At 37.2% G+C, this 17557-nt stretch overlaps 1 long non-coding RNA gene across 1 annotated transcript; it reads right to left on the bottom strand.

Annotated features, from left to right (window-relative positions):
* Positions 1 to 752: 752 nt before the first annotated feature.
* Positions 753 to 13600, bottom strand: LOC115414062 (uncharacterized). Its single transcript, XR_003934549.1, has 3 exons — positions 13588 to 13600; positions 8014 to 8016; positions 753 to 880 (listed from the first exon to the last, which is right to left on the bottom strand). It is a non-coding gene; the product is annotated as an uncharacterized LOC115414062 (long non-coding RNA).
* Between the last annotated feature and the right edge of the window lie 3957 nt (positions 13601 to 17557).

The following is a 17557-nucleotide window of genomic DNA, read 5'->3' as shown; positions in this document are numbered from 1 at the left end:
CTATTATGTCAATTTTCTTGTGGCAAATAAATTCTCATGACTTTCAATAAACTAATTGGTCATACACTGTCTTTCAATCCCTGCCTCAAAATATTGTAAATTTTGCTTCCCTACCCTGTACATTCATGCAGCTGCTTGTGTGACCAGTGATACCTACAAACTGCTCCTGATCAAGTCATGATCATTTTATAATAGTGAGTAAATACTACTGATGGATTTTTGGGTAAACTAAATAGAGTAGTCTGACATGTCACTGTTACTAAAACGGCGTTATGTTTTTGGAGTTAAAAAAAAAAAAGAAGCCACTTCTCCAGGGACCACTACACCACTGCAGTTAACTGCTGCCTGCCTTTAATCACCAACTTGTGACTATGTAACAGCATGTGTGATTTCACTGCAATGATGCCCACTGTGTAAAGTTTGAAGATTTTTTTTGCACACGCTGCAAAATACCTCTCCGGGTTTACCATCGACAGACTTTAAGGTTCTGAATAGTTACTCCTCCAATCACTTCTACTGAAACTTCCATTTTCACATTTGTCCAACATTTGTTAGTATTCCCTCTGCTCTTTCGCCACAGCACGAGCACGCTCACAGCACGATGCATTCTAAGCATCCGGTGTTGTGACTCTGTGTACTGGCTGTAAACAATAGTCAATTAAAGGGTTCCGCCTGTCAATCATCACACTATACTCCTGATCAAAATTATTAAATGTTTATAGAATCCAAATAAATCATGAATAGCAATGTTTTTCTTTTTTCCATCAAGTGTATATAATTTTGTAAATCCTCTGGACATCAAATTTAATGCTTTTTAATGCCATTCAAGGGCTTCATTTTGGCAGAATCTATTTAATGACTCTTAATGCTTTTTAACGACCTGCAGAAACCCTGCTGATGAAGGCCAATCCAGCTGTTTGGGTCAGTATCACACCGATATCAGACTATCAGAATATTACATTTCCTCCAACAAACCAAGCCATAATTGGTCATTTCTAGAACCCAGTGAAAAACAGGCTGCACACTTATAACACACAGCTGGATAACCTTGAAAGCAATGTTACCTGAAACCAATACCCATGATGTAAACCATGGAACTGAATATTACCCACAAGAAATGCAGTAAATGAATGAATGAAGGAATGTCCCCTAAAAGTTTCAATGTAAAATGTTAAATGAAGTATATGTACATGTAATAAAAGTAAATGTGGTTTTAAAGCTGTACATGCAAAAACAATATATTCACAAACTCCGCAACACTTTCAAACAAACTAAATTGACTGAAGTAATTATGAAAGTGCTTTATTTTCCATTACTGCACCCAAGAGATAACTATTACATTTGTTACAGAGCTGAGCTTTTACTTTTAGTGGAATTTTTATTTTTTCTTAATAGCTGTACATTTTTGTTTTGCGTGGAACACTTCAATAGTGTGTTGATACAGGACAAGATATAATAATAAATTGTTCAATCCATTTACATATAACCCACATATCGTCTCAACCAGATTTTCACTAATTATAAATCTTTTTTTCCTTTTTTCTTTCAGTTTTGTAGGTATATTTAGCTAAATATTTTGTACGGTGTGCTTTCTCTTTATTTAAATAAAAATTCCAGATTTTTTCAAAACTGCTATTTTTTCCCCAAGACTTTATGTACTTTTATACTTTCGTGCCTACTTTTTTGGTTGAGATTGTACCTGTTGTGTGTAGTAGAAAAGTTCATTTTAATACATTTGTGAATGAATGTATGCATAATTCACAGTAAATTATGTTTTACTGACAGAAACATTTTCAAAACATATGAAAATAACAAAAGTGCATGGATATCACACAAACAAGTTTCACTAGAGCACAGCCAGAAGCATAAAAGCATGCATGTATAGATGGATGGATGTATAGCAAAGTAACTAATTCAACCAGGTCATAATAATGTTATTATATACAGGTCTGTGTACAAACTGCTGGTATTACACATCATTTTTTATATGCTTTCCTTGTGTATGTCTTATCTTACAAAACTTCACTTCAACCATTTTTTAGTCTGCAAAAAGAGCAATCAGAATCATTGATAACGCTGATTTTCAGGTTCACATAAATGACTTCTTTCTAAAATCCAAAACTCTAAAATTTTTTGACTTCACAAAACAGCTCAATTACTATACAAAGCAAGGAATAAATTGCTACCAAAAAACATTCAAAAAAAATGTTTTATGAAAGAGAGGGGGGGTTGTAATTTAAGGGAAAATTTAAATCTAAAGGTCAGAAGCATGTGTACAACAGTGAAAAGCTTCTGTATCACAGTTAGGGGAGTTAAACTATGGAACAGATCGAGTGCAGAACTAAAACAAATTTCCAGTATTATTGTGTTTAAAAAGAGGCATAAAGAAATGATTTTCCAGAGGTACATTGATAAATAAACTGCACAAGGTGTTTGTTATTTGGATATCAGTTTTGCAGGGTATGGTGAATGTGTTGTAATATGGATTAGAGTGACTAAATGTACATATTTCAAAATTGCTGATAAATTTGGGACAGTGTTTTTCAGTAAGTATGGAAAGGTTTGAAAGGGTAGGATTGGATAAGTTTATACTTCTTCCTACTCCTTTTTGCTCATGTAAATTTTGAGGCTTAAGACGTTGCAGTTTTAATTTACCGTTTTGTTCTAATGTTCTTGATTATCATTTATTTCTATTTCTGTTTTTAAATTGCCGTTTACATGATTGAAATAAAGATATCAATCAATCAATCAACTTTTTTCCATACTTTATTAAGACTTTCACACAAAATTCCAGACTTCTCAAGGTCTGGAAAACAGCGTTTCAAAATTCCATCCTTTTTCAGACTTTTCAGACCTGCACAAGCTCCCTGCTTGTAATTGAGTGCTTCTGTGAAACTGGTTCATTTTGGTACCTGCCACTTTGCCAGTTTTTTAGACCCAATAACAAAAGAGAAATTTAGACATTTTTCCCCCAGGATATACCTAATGATGACCTCAGATAAATGCAAAAAAAATTATACTCTTGCTCTGAGCCATCCCAAAATTAATGAATTTTCAATAAAATACTGGGGCCAAAAATAAGACCCAAATTAGGACAGGAAAAGCTACCTAGGTGTCAGTGCATTTGATCTGGAAAACATGGCTTGAAATGGTCTAATATAGCACTATAAATAAAGACACTGTTAAATTTGATGATCCTAGTGGTTTTTCTAATCTAGACGTGGGTTTTTCATGAATCTCAGTCTCATTCCAGGTTTTGTGTGTAACCCATCGTGTCCACTGGTGTCACACGCAGAACCTGCCCATTTAAACACATTTAAATCGTGAGTAATTTTGCAACACAGGTCATTTTTGTGAAACACTCTGCCTTGTATAATTAGTTTGATTCCCAAAATGTACCTGTGAGAGATTAAAGAGATATTTGAAAAAATAATAGCACATAATTTTCATGTCCTTATTATCATGTTACATGCAGATTTTTGTATTTGTAAAAATAATATAAAAATGTGTGTTATCTGAAAAATAGTTTCTTTTTTATCTCAGTAAATATTTAATTTAATTTAATTTTTTATTTGTAAAATAGACCCAAAGTGCTTCCAAACTTGCTTCATAACATTAGTCTACATCTGGTTTGAATTTTTAGCCCCAGTTTCATAGACGCACCAGTTCAGGCGTGATGTGATCAAACAATATTAATACTACAAGAGAATCTAAGTGACATGAACTAGTTACATACACATTGCAAATCATCTTCACAGATTTTTTTTTCCACATTTCAGTACCATCCAGTAATGAATGATCTAACACCAGGGCTTCAAACACACATACAAAGACACACAAAAATCAGGGCCAAACTTCATGAATTCACAACCAAACATCATAGTGTTTACACAGAAGAGTTTCAGGGTTTTGCAAGGTCACATGAATGTGGTAGATGTTTTAACATAGTTTCCAAAAAATCCATATCATGAACTGGAAGGTCAGATGAGTTGGTCTGAAATGAGTGTAAAAGAAAACACTTGGATCCTATATACTCCACAGGGAGGGCCAAGGGTTTGGATCGAATCTGTAGTAAAGAATCAAGGATGAAGATGATGACGATGATGGTCAAAATGTTTGTATGTTTGCTCACAGAGGAAGGCGGGTCAGAAAACTAAAAATCTGCCTGATTTTTTTGTTCTCAAAATGTTTTTTTTTTTATTGAATTTTTATATTGTAACAATCATAACTGTATAATTGAATGTACATAAGATATTACAACATAGTCTCAACCCTGATGTACCTCATACTTCAATTAAAGTATACATCCAAATTAAATACATAAAATTAAATTAATTGATTAAAAAAATTACTTAGTTATAGAGCTGTCAAACAATTAAAATATTTAATCAGATTAATCACAGGGTTTCTGTGGATTGATTTCAATTAATCACGATTAAATATCATTCACTTTTAATCTTTAATAATTGGATTTCATTTTGCATGAGCAAACACTCAAGAAAGAAGGGAATATATATGCACTTAACATTTATTAAACACCAACAGTTTTAACAAAACAACTTGAAACAGCTGTTCCATCTTGTTTTTTTTTTGTCCTCATATTTCCATCCAGAGGGCCAACGTGCTGTTTAGTGTCTTCCATCTTTATGGGTTGGTTCTGCTGCCTGTCACTACCAAAACAACTGCCCACTTGTACATGTGTGACGGTAACTCTGCTTGGACAAACTGCCTGAAATGTGTTGCCAGAGACATTCAGAGTCATTCTTTGCTGCAGATGGGTTAATTGGTTTAAACATCTTTTAATCAGCTTAATTATGAAGATGGATTCATTTGAGTTAATGCGTTAATTTTGACAGCCCTACTTAGTTACAATGAGAAGTTGTTTGTGTCCATTTTTCCAATATATGATGACAGGCTGACACACTGTAGAATTTGGCTGCATGGTAAAATCTGCCTGAATTTGAATGAAAATCTGCTCTAGTAGCATAGAAATGCATTATTTTGTACCTGTGTCTGTGCAAATGGCATTACCTTGTGTGTGTGTGTGTGTGTGTGTGTGTGTGTGTGTGTGTGTGTGTGTGTGTGATATTGTCCTGTCCTGTCACACTGAGCAGTGGGTCGGTGATACATGGATATCCTCAGGCTTGTTCTTTGCTCCCACGCATCCACCTGTGTGTTTGTGTGCAAAGTTGATTCAAGGTAAGACCTAGGATCAGATTAATGATACATGCAAATAAATGTACCGTGTTCCTGAATGTAGCATCAAGTCTGAACACAATGCAAGACGGCATTCATGTGTGTGTCGGAGCATGTAGCTCCACCTCCTCCTCTGTCAAATGTCCCTATCAATATTAACTGCTAACATGTAGCATGACTTATAGGGTCATCTCTGTTTCACACACAGATGACACACAGCTGACCTCCATTGTGGGCCCTCTCTTCCGGGCCACTTAGCCCCTGAGGGAGGCTCTGTGCCAGGCATAAATATTCAGACGGGCCCGTGGTTCTGACAGGCCCTGCATGGTGATGGCTTGTGTTGGAACACAAATTCATAGCTACATGTCTGTCCCCGGGAGGCTTGTTCCTGTTTTTGATTCACCATCGTCCATAAAGCAATCGCACTTTGAATCTAAGAGGAGGCAGCGTGAAGGTAATGGGCCAGTCACTGACGTTGAAGACTGACATATTGAATTATTTCACCGCTAAGCCCAATGACATTTCTCACATCGGCTTTGAAGAACGCTTACATTTCAGAAGGAACAGACAACACATACACAAGTGGAGAATGGCTGTATGAGTGACGCTGCAGCATTAACCCTTTATAGTTCACTCATAGAAAAACTCAAATTCATAATTTCAACTAGAGGTAGGTGATATATATTGCCTGTGATAATATCATGAATGTTGATTTGACGATGTGCAATTTTATCGAGTATTCATACTGTTTCGAAAAGAAAACAAACGGACGGTGCATAGACGGTAACAGAGAGGTGCATGAAAGTCTTCATTGGCCAAATGCGTGCCTCAGAAGCCAATCAGCAGACAGGATTCAATCTGGTCGTGATTCGGCGACACCCAAAACACAATATGGTCTCACATGGAGGAAATATGCAGGAGTCTCCTGTCTCAGTGGATGATTTCATAGTGACACGTGGGTCCACATTACGAGCCTGGAAATAATCAGACTGATGTTTGTCAAAATAACATTACATGCAAGCTGGGACACCGTAAAGGGGGGGTTCACGTGACAAATTCATGTGGATACAGGTTACAAGTTGTGAAAATTTCATGTAAGATTCACTGTATATTAGAAGAAAGATTCTTATGCAAGTTGTAAAGAATATTATCCAGTACTTAGGCCTGTCACAATACATACATAATCATTTTATCGAAGTTATTTGAGGTTTCCACAATTATTTAGCATAATTGTGGGGATTATTAACATCCACCAGTTTAACCATCACTGGATGAAAATTTAAATATTTTATTTCAACACCATTTCCACAATGTTTGAGATTCAACTGCTCTTCTAATGATGCCATGTTATTTCTTTGTAGTGTATATATATCAGTAACAGACTCTGTGTTTAGGTTCTTTACATTGCATCTGCCTTTGTTTAGATCGCCTGAGGGCAGACGGAAATGTATGTTTCACTGCTCAATGCCAATAACTGGCAGCTCTTCTTCATTAGATGTATTAAATATTTAGAATTAACAGTTGAAAAGCAGTCAAAGTTAGGAGGTTGTGAGAGGAAAGAAAGGTTAAAAAAAAGAGGAATGTAAGAGAAGCACTCTACTGCAAAAAAAGGTCAAAGTGCCTCACATGTGTTCATGTTTTTAGGGGAAAAGAGGTATTGAAAGCATTGGAAACAAACTCTAACTGAAAATACTAATAATACTAACAATTACATGTTCACAGAGATGACTCACACTTTTATGTTTTCAGCTGCACCTACAGTAAGTACTAAGAGGGTTCCAATTTAGACTTGCAAATGAACTTCTAATTCATTTCTAAGAACATCTGCCTTGTTGCACATGATCTGTAATTGGTATGCTGGAATTTTAAGAGGTCTTTAATAGAAAAACAATCTAGTCATAATAACATATCTTCTAAATAAGTATGAGTTTCAATGTGAACTAACCAAAGACAATGTAACTAAAGGAGAAGCTTCAGCCTTTTCACCGTTCATAAAAACACTACAGACTAAACTGAAGATATTTAGCAGAAATTTGGGTCACACATATCACCAGTTCTGTGGCGTTCCCAACATTTACTTACAACAGCGGTACAGTGAATCAGATTTTTCAGCCGTGATGGTAGAGTTTAGAGCTAGGCCAGATTTCATTTTTGGGGAACACAGGGCTTCGCCAGAAATTAACCCAGCACTGCAGTAAATATTCTCAGTGTCAAGGACAATTCAATACGAAGACAATAAAGTTGTAAACAGTAAAGATGACAAAACAGAATATAGAACAATGCAATGCGGCACAATGAGTATAAAAATGTCACTAATAGGGCTGCAACTAATGATAATTTTAATGATTGATTAATCTGTAGATTATTTTAATAACTAATCGATTCATCGGATAAACACAAAAGACTCAATTCTCAAAGATTAGCGTTTAACCCGAAGCAATATAGGCTGCAGACAAGTCACTAATGATTATGTCCCCACAATAGCTTCGAGTTTAGTTAGTAAGCACTAGCCCACTACTTAGACTAGCTATGGCTACAGACTAGCTAGCTATAGTCTTCAACCAGCTCTGCTTATAGGCTATCAAACTAATATTGTATGTATTATGCCGCGTTTCCACTATATGGTATCAGCTCGACTCGACTCCACTTGACTCGGCCTTTTTGCGTTTCCATTACAAAAAAAGACCTGGAATCTGGTACCTGGTACTATTTTTTTGGTATCACCTCCGCCGAGGTTCCGGGACTGGGGACCAGATACTAAAACGTGATGTGTAATCACTGCAGACCACTGATTGGTCAGAGAGTCGTCTCTGTGACCCGCTGTTTTGCAAAAAACAGATGCAGAAGTTGACAGTAAATATAGCGGTAGGTTAATCCACATGATGACAGCCCGCAAAACTACACCATGGTTTGTCGAGGAGGTTCAGACGTAAAAATTCAGCATGAGCTTGACGAGACAACACGCAACGAGCGACTTTATCAGCAACTTTCTGAGGAGACAACACAGAAGTAACGCGCTGCATCGCTATGATATCCAGGTACTGTAAAGTTGGAAGTATCCTGTAATGGAAACGGTCTCCAGAAATAGGACCTGGTACCCGAGCCGAGCTGGTTCCATGTAGTGGAAACGCGGCATTAGTTCCAGTCAATGATAGGTAACATTAGTCTGGTGGCCTGATAAACGGAGATGGATGAAACAGTTATAATTGTAGCATTAGTGTCTAATAACTAGCTAGCGGGCTAAAGTAATCACGACACGTAGGCTACATTATGTTCCTGGTGGTCACAGCAGCCTCATTTGGCTGAAACGTAGGGCGCACTGGGATTTTGGCCATTCTTTTCCTCCATATTCAAATACACAGTTACATAAACGACACTATGTTTCAGCCAAACGAGGCTGCCCGGCATCCGAAGCCTGAGCCATGCTGCTCTGTGTTTTCCTCTGTTACACTACACAGCTCATGCCTCATTACTAACATGCTCCAGACCCAACGAATCAACTGCTGAATTCGTTGCTCTCTTTTAAGAATTGATTTGGATCGATTCAATTCGTTCGTTGTTGCAGCACTAGTCACGATCGATCATTAACTTGTTGATACAAAAACTGGGATATATCTATCACTCACCACACTGTCAGAAGGATAACTTACAGGCATCTGCAGGTGAACACGACCTCAGAGTGTGTTTGGTGTCACGACTCTACAACAGCGTCACAGAGTTCTTCCACGTTCTTAAGAGTTACAACAAACAGACGTACAGACCTGTTAGCCCAGTCGCAGTCATATGAATCACCCTGTAATGCAGAGCAGTGACGCCGTGACACCAGTGGGTCTTCTCACTTCCTTTATCACCTCTTTTGGGCTTAATTTTGACTGGAAATCGATCTTAGCGTGTCATTTTGAAGGATGTTTCAATTTCCTAAAATGCACATCGAGGTCCAAGAATCAAGGAGGGTGACCAGAAGAGATATGATGGTGGATACACAGGAGATGTGAGGATACACACTGTGAATTAAGTTAAAATATCACCACAAGTTCAGAGTACAGCAGCAATAAAATAAGAGACAGATGATGCTGTTCATGCCATATTTAACCAACGTATCTATACAAAATGACGCCTCAGAGATAAGGATGTCTCATGTTGTTCTGTGGCTGCGTCAGCTCCACTCTCCCAAGGTTCTCGACTCCGATGCTCGTATATCTGGTGGGAGGGGCTAATAGTCAAGTCATGGGATTAAGCAGCTGCACCTTGAGAGCTGACAAGAAGGGCATGGGTGAACGGAGCTGCTGGGCTGAGGATGACCTTCCCTTCTTAAAGACAGGTTTAGTGAAAAAGGATGCATTGTGTATTTAACTTGAAAGGCAGCATGGATAAGACTGGGCAGTGCTATGAATAAAATAAAGTGAATGTGTACATAATGTAAATGTAAACTGGATGACTATCCAGTGTTCCAGTGGTCAGACATTTGGGTCCAGTCCCAATAGTTATACTGATATTAATATTTTAAGGACACAAACATAAATGAGACCTTGGATGCCAAAAGTATTCATTCACAAAAAACCATTTTGTTCCCTTTAGATCTCATCAGATGGCATCATATAATTTGCTGTTCTATGGAGATGATGTTCTTGATCACTACTGAGGTCATCTAATTGTCATGAAACCAACTGTTGAGAAAATTCAGGGAGTGGATCCATGTCTCCCTTATGACCGCCACAGATCCCAAGGCTGGGACATCTCAGCATCCAGAGATGTCCACCTTCCATTCTGAGTTAAATCATATCTGAACCCTTGTCATTTTGTACAGTTTAAGAAACTGGATGTTGTTTTGTCTTCGTCTTTCTCTAAACCATTATGTATTTTTGTCTGCTTACATGACACTAGTGCAGTCTCACAATACATTTCTCTAAGACAGGCCTTAAAACTAATCAGACAAAACACAGAATGTGAAGATGTTAGAAATTAAAATCATTAGGAAGTTGATGTGCTACACTGTTGATAAAAAAATTATTTTCCTGACTAATTACTAAATCTGCCAGCATTCAGATAAGAAAAAGGGGTCCTGGGGACAGGCACCACAGTTGAGCGATTTTAACATTTTGCCTAGAGTATGAGTTAAGTACCCTTGCAGAAAGTGTGAATATGAATGGTTTTCCCCACATCTCTCGGTATAACCCAACACAGCCAACTGGGATTCGCAGCCAAAGTGCATATCACAATTGCCTGCAAGGCAGATTTTTTTTACATTTTTTTTTCTGGGAAATATTCCTGAGCCTTTACAGTCAAGGGCCCTTAGAGAAAAGTAGAACTATACTCTCTAATTTTGCAAACGCTCAGAGAAACACAAATTTTTGTGGCTTTGTTGGTGGTAAGTTATTTTGGTATACCAAAGGCTGAACAGAATGTGTTCAGCTGATGTGATTTCATTGGCTCTGAAGTCTAAGTGTTGATGCGATTTGGTTATTGAAGTGAAGCCTTCCGTTCAGCAGGACACCAATCAGTTCTGCTTAAGATGGTAATTTTCTGTCTTTTAGCGATAGCAATCATTTCTCACTCCTTCCTCTCTGCTGCCTGCAATTTGTATTCATGTCATCTCTCCTGTGTGGCTGTGACAATTATCCCTGTCTCCAATCAGACAGGGGAGTATCCAATGGGAAAAAAAAAAACCTTGTTAGACTGATTTAGGGAAGCTTCTGTTGACTGTAAACACCGAGGAGAAAATAAATACACATGCACACTGCTAATTCTCTCAGCTGCTAGGGATCATTTATAGAAGCAAAACCTCTCATTTCCGATTTACATTCTACCCACCTTTTAGCTCAGACTGCCAAACACCTAATAACACACACACTACTGTATATTATGAACCAAATATAGCTCTAGAGGAAAAGCTCAGATTTGTCATATATTTCCATATCTGTAGCATACTGTATAAGAGAAAAGGTGTTGCAGTTCACTTCACGCTCCTCATTAATATTTTAGTCGTATCTTCCACTGAATGTGTTTGTGCAGGTTTTTTAGGGCCTGCTGTTTCTATCAAGATGCAGGTGCTCTTATGAGAATTAAAAAGAGCAAATGAATAAATGTAATGCATATTAGAAAACTAGTGCAGGATGTTGTCAGGCAATGTGACCATAAGTGCCCCACCCAGATTGTAAAGTTATGAATTTAACAGCCTTCTGCCTCTCACATTATTATACTATTATTGTCATACTTTACAGTTAAACTCACTTTTAAACTCACAATTTTCCACATTTACTATAAATCAAACCCTGGATCAATTGAATGAATCTATTGTACTGCACACAAGGGGCCCACCCCTAATGGGTTCATAAACATCAGAAACATAAACGCCATGGTTTATATACTTTGCTATTTATCATATGAGTTTATAAAGCTCACTCCTTAACAGAATACCCCGTCTTCTCTTCCAACCTTGGGCAAAAAAGGTCAGCTGCCTAAAGCACAACTTGAGTTTGCTGTAGATAGAAGTTTTCCCCCCAGTCCTTTGCTTCATTTTACATAATTTCATAACATTATTTCAGTTTACACCATATATCAACGGACCATTTCTTTACATATGAGAAAAATTCTGTTCCTCATCTCCTGAATATCAGAAACTAATCTGCTGTGGAACATGACTGACAAGTTGTTCACATGAAATAATCATCCCAAAGTTGATGCACTTGATACGTGTCTGATGTTTGAACATTCCCATTATTACATATTGAGATCTATGTATGAATGTATCAAAAAAAATTCAACATTTGTTTGCATGTTAAGAGACGCAAAGAGAGGCACATCATTGCTGGTAGTTTAAAGGTACAGTATAATACATAATGAACATATCATCGCTGTCGAAACCTCGTAAGTCCATTTTTGGTCTTTTTCTTTTTTTGTCATTCAACGATTCTGTTGGTCAGTCTTCATGTTGGCCTGACGGTTTTAGAAATATTTACTCAATGAAAAGTGTTGTAAACGGCTCGTGACTACATCTCTTGACTCCATTCATTCATTTAGAACAGTGTTTATCAGCCTTTTTAGAACAAACGCCCACTAACGGCATCAGGAGCCTCCTGCCGCCCCCCATCCCCGGAAAAAAATTGTGACCGCGATGGACATTTTGGTGGAGGATGTGGTGGTAGGTTACATAGCTAAGTAGGTAAAGCCCCCCCTCACCTCATCATTGGCCACCTGGTGCCCCCCAAAAACAAATTTGCGATGTATGCCTCTGTTATACATCGGACGTGGGCTCCTTACACTGGGAGGGGGGTGAGTGATGTACAATGTTGTAATGTAAAAGAATGACTAAAACCCCCCTTTTGTGCCTTAATGCCCCCCTTTCAACTTTCTTGTTCCATACGCCCCCCAGAAATGTCCCAATGCCCCCATTGAGAAACATTGATTTTAAATAATTTTTTTTCCCAGTTTCCTGAAAACTAACATACATAGCCTATGAGGTTTCCGCCTGACAGCAACAATACGCATTGCATTAAATGATTACAAGTTTACTACTGGTCAACAAATTCTTATCTTGACCTTTTATAGTAGACCAATTCTAGCACAAGCTTCCAAATATTTCCACAAAAGTTGCTTTTTGCACTCTTTATATAGATAATCGTTCTCTGTTTAAACACAAATTAAGTCTAATCATATGTATTCAGTTCCCTACGGGGCCATACAGCTGTTAACATACTCTGACAGACAATACTATTATAGTTCACAATTATTTTGTGGGGTTATCTGTAAAAACATATGATAGGAAATTTAGAAAATAAACACAAAACTAGAGCAAATAGGGGATTTATTTTAGTTGGTTAAAAAAAAAAAAAAAAAAAAAAAAAAAAGCTAGATTTTGTCATCTTCTTGGCTGGTAAATCAAAAAGTTATTGTCAGCCACTGCCTGGCTATATAAATATCAGAGGGTGCATAATATGGAGAAAGATGACCTGATGATAATGAGACTTTTCATTTGTCATCAGGAATGTCAGATTACAGTTTTAACAGCTGGAGAGTGGTATTCCTACAGAAGTGTCAGGTGTGGTTTTGCATATATAGGACTGCTATAAATAAAGCCTCTAATTGAGCTAAAAGTGACCTTTGCTGTCTGTGTGCTCTTGAACTCCAGTGTCATTGATCCTCTCACATCCAGAGCTGGAATAAGAAAACACATGCCAGCTCACTAGAATATTCTCTGTCTCTACACGGTGCACTAATCACAAAGCATCCCAGATAGCACTAATTACATCACTGTAAACTCGTCATTTGTAGCATCTGCCACATGTAACAATTAGCAATGGTACAGTACAGTGCATAATTAAAAAGCTAGCAATTATTAACTAGACATTGATGATAATTACATACGGTGATAATTCTGAGCACAAAGAAAACATCAACATGTCATAGATGTAGCTAGGTAAACATTCAAGTTGCTAAAATAGCAAATCCTATTTAATATTCTAGAATATTTATAGCTGCAACATTTAAAAAAAATTTAACATCACTGGACAAATCTATATCATAATACTGGAAGGTCTCATAGCGTCTGTCTGTGTGTGTGTCATTGCATGGTTCTGATGTTTTTACCTGGCCAATTTGGTACCTACAGTTGAGGAATAGTCCCACCTCCACATTAAACATCTCAGCAAGTTGATAGGACCAATATTTTCAGAGATATTAGTCATTTTCCAATACAACTGCCTTACAATCACAGAAGCACAGTGCCACGCTGCATGACTGGAATTCAAGTTCAAAACAGGAACAACACATTTACTAGCTACAGTCCTGACATATTGGTATTGGGGCTGCTTCTGGTGCCCCCTCAAAGGAAAGTCTGCAAAGTTTCAGGAGGTAGGACAAACGTAAATGAGCTTCACGACAGTGGGAGACAGACGAATTAGTAACGCGTGTTAAGTGTCACTTTCACTTAGCAAAGGGAAAGAGGAGACGTTCCCCGCGTAGAAATTTCACTTTTCTGTAAGAGAATGAAATGACGTCAGGTTAATCTGAATTCATATTTGGTTGTTTGATTTGGACAGAGAGGAGAAAGCAGCAGAGGGAATCTAATTGTGTGTCTGGGTACATATTAAATATGGCAGTTTCATCTCGGATTTCAGCTCCTGCAGCTTTATTGTATTATAAACATATTCAACTCTCATTTTTCTGAGATGTTTTTGGAAATGGATAATAATTTTCTTGTATTTGCTCAGTTTTCTTTTAGTTATAGGTCATTTATCACTTACTTGACAATTAAACACACAAACTGACACAAAATCATACTAAAGGAAATATATGTAATTAGACTCCATTTATCGAAGGTTAAAACAGGTAACAACAAACATAATTTCATATAAGTAGCTCTGAATGTGTGCAGTGTAAACTTTGCTTTAATTGGAGTTTACCTATAGCCGTGAGGTTTTGTGGGATTTGTGTGTGTGCATGTGCACTGCATATGTGAGTGTCCAAATGCTCCAGTGACTCACAAAAAGTTTTTCAGGGAAAACATCACTATGCCCGGCAGCTCACACTAACAGGGGAAGTCTGGGTTTTGAGATAAGTCCATCTCTGGCTGTTGGGAGATTTCCACAGACTCATACGCACTTAGGGTACACATTTTACAGCCTGTAGTCGTCCAACGAATCAACAAAGACACACAAACAGCCTCCAAGTGCATCCATGAATTCTAGAAAGGCACAGTCTTCAGATGACTCAGGTGGAGAGATTTATTTGGAAATCAATCCAACAGATATATCATGGCAGGGACATGTGTTTACATGTTTGGCAGCTGTGCCAGAATCACATCGAGGGGAATGAGGATCAGTTTTAGACTTATTACGGCAAGTTAAGGCTGCATAACACACAATTCAAAAGAGTTTTTGAAGTGATGGTGAATATTTTAGATCATTATTCACTGAACAAAGTGGAAGTTTTCCCACAAACACGCTGCACTTCGTGTTAAATTGCTTAGCAAATAAACATTCCATCATTACAAGCAATCATCATGCATTATAGTCAGAAAAGATAATTACCATAATTTTTAAATCACTGTGACAAAACAAATATGAAGACAAATACTGTCTTTTGGGGAAAAAGGTAAAACCTCAGTGCATGTCTGTTGGCTGCTGTTGTAGTATCAGTGGGTGCAGGCCATGTGTGTTGCATGTTGGTGCATCCTGTCATTGATCAGCTATAAGCCAGCTGGTTTCTTACTCCTCCATTAGCTGCAGAATGTATCCCATCATCAGTTGTAGCTTGTTAATGATCCACATTAATTCACTAAATGCATTATTTCTAAACTAAAAACAACCGAAATATTCATCAAAATCACCAGTTGATTTGCGGTGAAAAACACTGTACATACATTTACACTTATAACTGACAGCATCAGAAAAGAGACTCCAGCTCATCTCATTAGCGCTTTGGAAGTACATTTATACATAATGCATCAATAATGACATACAGATGCATAACAGAAATATGGAGCTACAACTGGCACTTTCTATGTGTCAGATAAAGCACACATCCAGGCTTATCACTGATCCAGGCGTTTTTTTTTTTTTCCTAAAAAAAATATACCAACAATGCCCCCTTCCTTGACAACAAGCTCTCAGAGCAGCCGATGAATAAAAATGCAGTTTTCCTGCTCGAGCATCCACAGTAACCACAGCTGCATTGTTTTGGTGGTTGATAGTCAAGGTTATGAGCAGGCAGCACATGTCAGACTCTCACCGATAAGGAAAGGAACATGAATGTTCTTCTGCAATGTGCGCAAATATCAGTTTCTCCAGAGAGATTTATCTTTATGTACCATATCTGGTTCCATCAATATGGTTTTCTTATAACCTGAAGGGTCTGACTAGTCTTTCATAATAACAGAAGGCAGAGATATGGTATTCCAAGAAAACGCATAAAGATATTATACAGAAAAAGTAAAAAAGCAGTGGTCATAGGGAAAATAAAGCTAGTACAAAAGCATACAAAGGATAGTGCGATCCTTTATTAACATAACTATCACTGATGCAGTATTGAGATCGCAGATGTCAAATGAAAGTCTGAGATGAAACCTTGACACAACTTGACAAGACTAGACTGAAAATAACACAACCACAGAGGGGAATTTAACTAAAGACACATATATATTTCCCTCAGGAGTCACTGAAGTGCAAAACAAAGACAGTATGAGGTGTCACATTGATCAGATGACCAGAAATGTGATCTCTATAAATAATAACAGCGGCCCATATGACTGATGTATAAAAAAAGCAGTGACTTAATTTTATTACATGTAAATATGCTAGACTGTTTTGTTTACACCTTGATATGAAAATAACCTGCAATTATAAGGATCATATGTAGATTGTAGAGAGAACAAATGGATCTACTGTCACTTTGGAGGTTTGCACTAAGTGTGGATTAACCCATAAACACCCAGTGCGACTTTTTTCTAATTTTCTAATTTTTCTAATTTTTTATTTGCACAAAATAAAACAGCAATAGAAAAAAACAACATTTAAACAAGTAACAAAATTGTGCAGGAGAGGTTAGAAGCCAAAAAGAAGGCTTATATGAATACCTCCCCTGAAATGAACAATACACACAAAAAAAAAAAAAGAATTAAAAAATACAATATAACTGAAATAATAAACTAAAGTAAAAACAGTAAAAATGTAATCCACATTACAAATCATCAAATACAAATCGAGTGATACACGGCCTTATGTTTTTTCATGAATTAAAGTCCTTTTCAGATGCTTTTTAAACTATGATAAAGTAGATGTTGATTGAAGTTCAGGTCTTACATTATTCCACAGATTTGATCCACGATATTTCAGAGACTACTGACGGACTGAAGTTCGGCAGTACGGAAGATAAAATTTGCTTGAAAATCATGTCGGAAAGTTGTGAATAACAGAAGACATCATAAAGAAATTGTGAAAAACTTTAGGAAGAATATGAGTTAAGTGAACATATTTGTACTTGAAGTTTGCACATTTTTGGCAGTTCCCATATGAGTTTTTCCTCTAAATTTAATCTTTCTGAAGTAATTTATGTTTTTATTCTCATTTTATTGAAATAAGTTAATTGGACTTAGATTCAAATATTATCTCACCTTGCTCTTCCCTCTTGGTCAGTTAGCTTTTCGGTGTGTTGGGCCTGGACTTTCTGCATGTCAGTACCTGTTCAGTTGTTTGTTGTCTATTTTCCACAGCATCAATGCGGGTTTCCGCTTCTTCGATTCTATGGTTTGTCTTGTTAAGTTCGTCTTTAAAGTTCTACAGTTGGCGGTTGTTTTCCTTTCTGAAGTCTTGAATTTCTTGCTAAATTCTCTCCATGTTTACCTTGCACTTCTCCTTAACTTTCT

This window comes from Sphaeramia orbicularis, chromosome 22 (assembly GCF_902148855.1).
Source record: "Sphaeramia orbicularis chromosome 22, fSphaOr1.1, whole genome shotgun sequence".
Classification (NCBI taxonomy): Eukaryota; Metazoa; Chordata; class Actinopteri; order Kurtiformes; family Apogonidae; genus Sphaeramia; species Sphaeramia orbicularis.
Note: the sequence above shows the minus strand (reverse complement) of the source record. Positions and strands in the feature narration are given on the sequence as shown.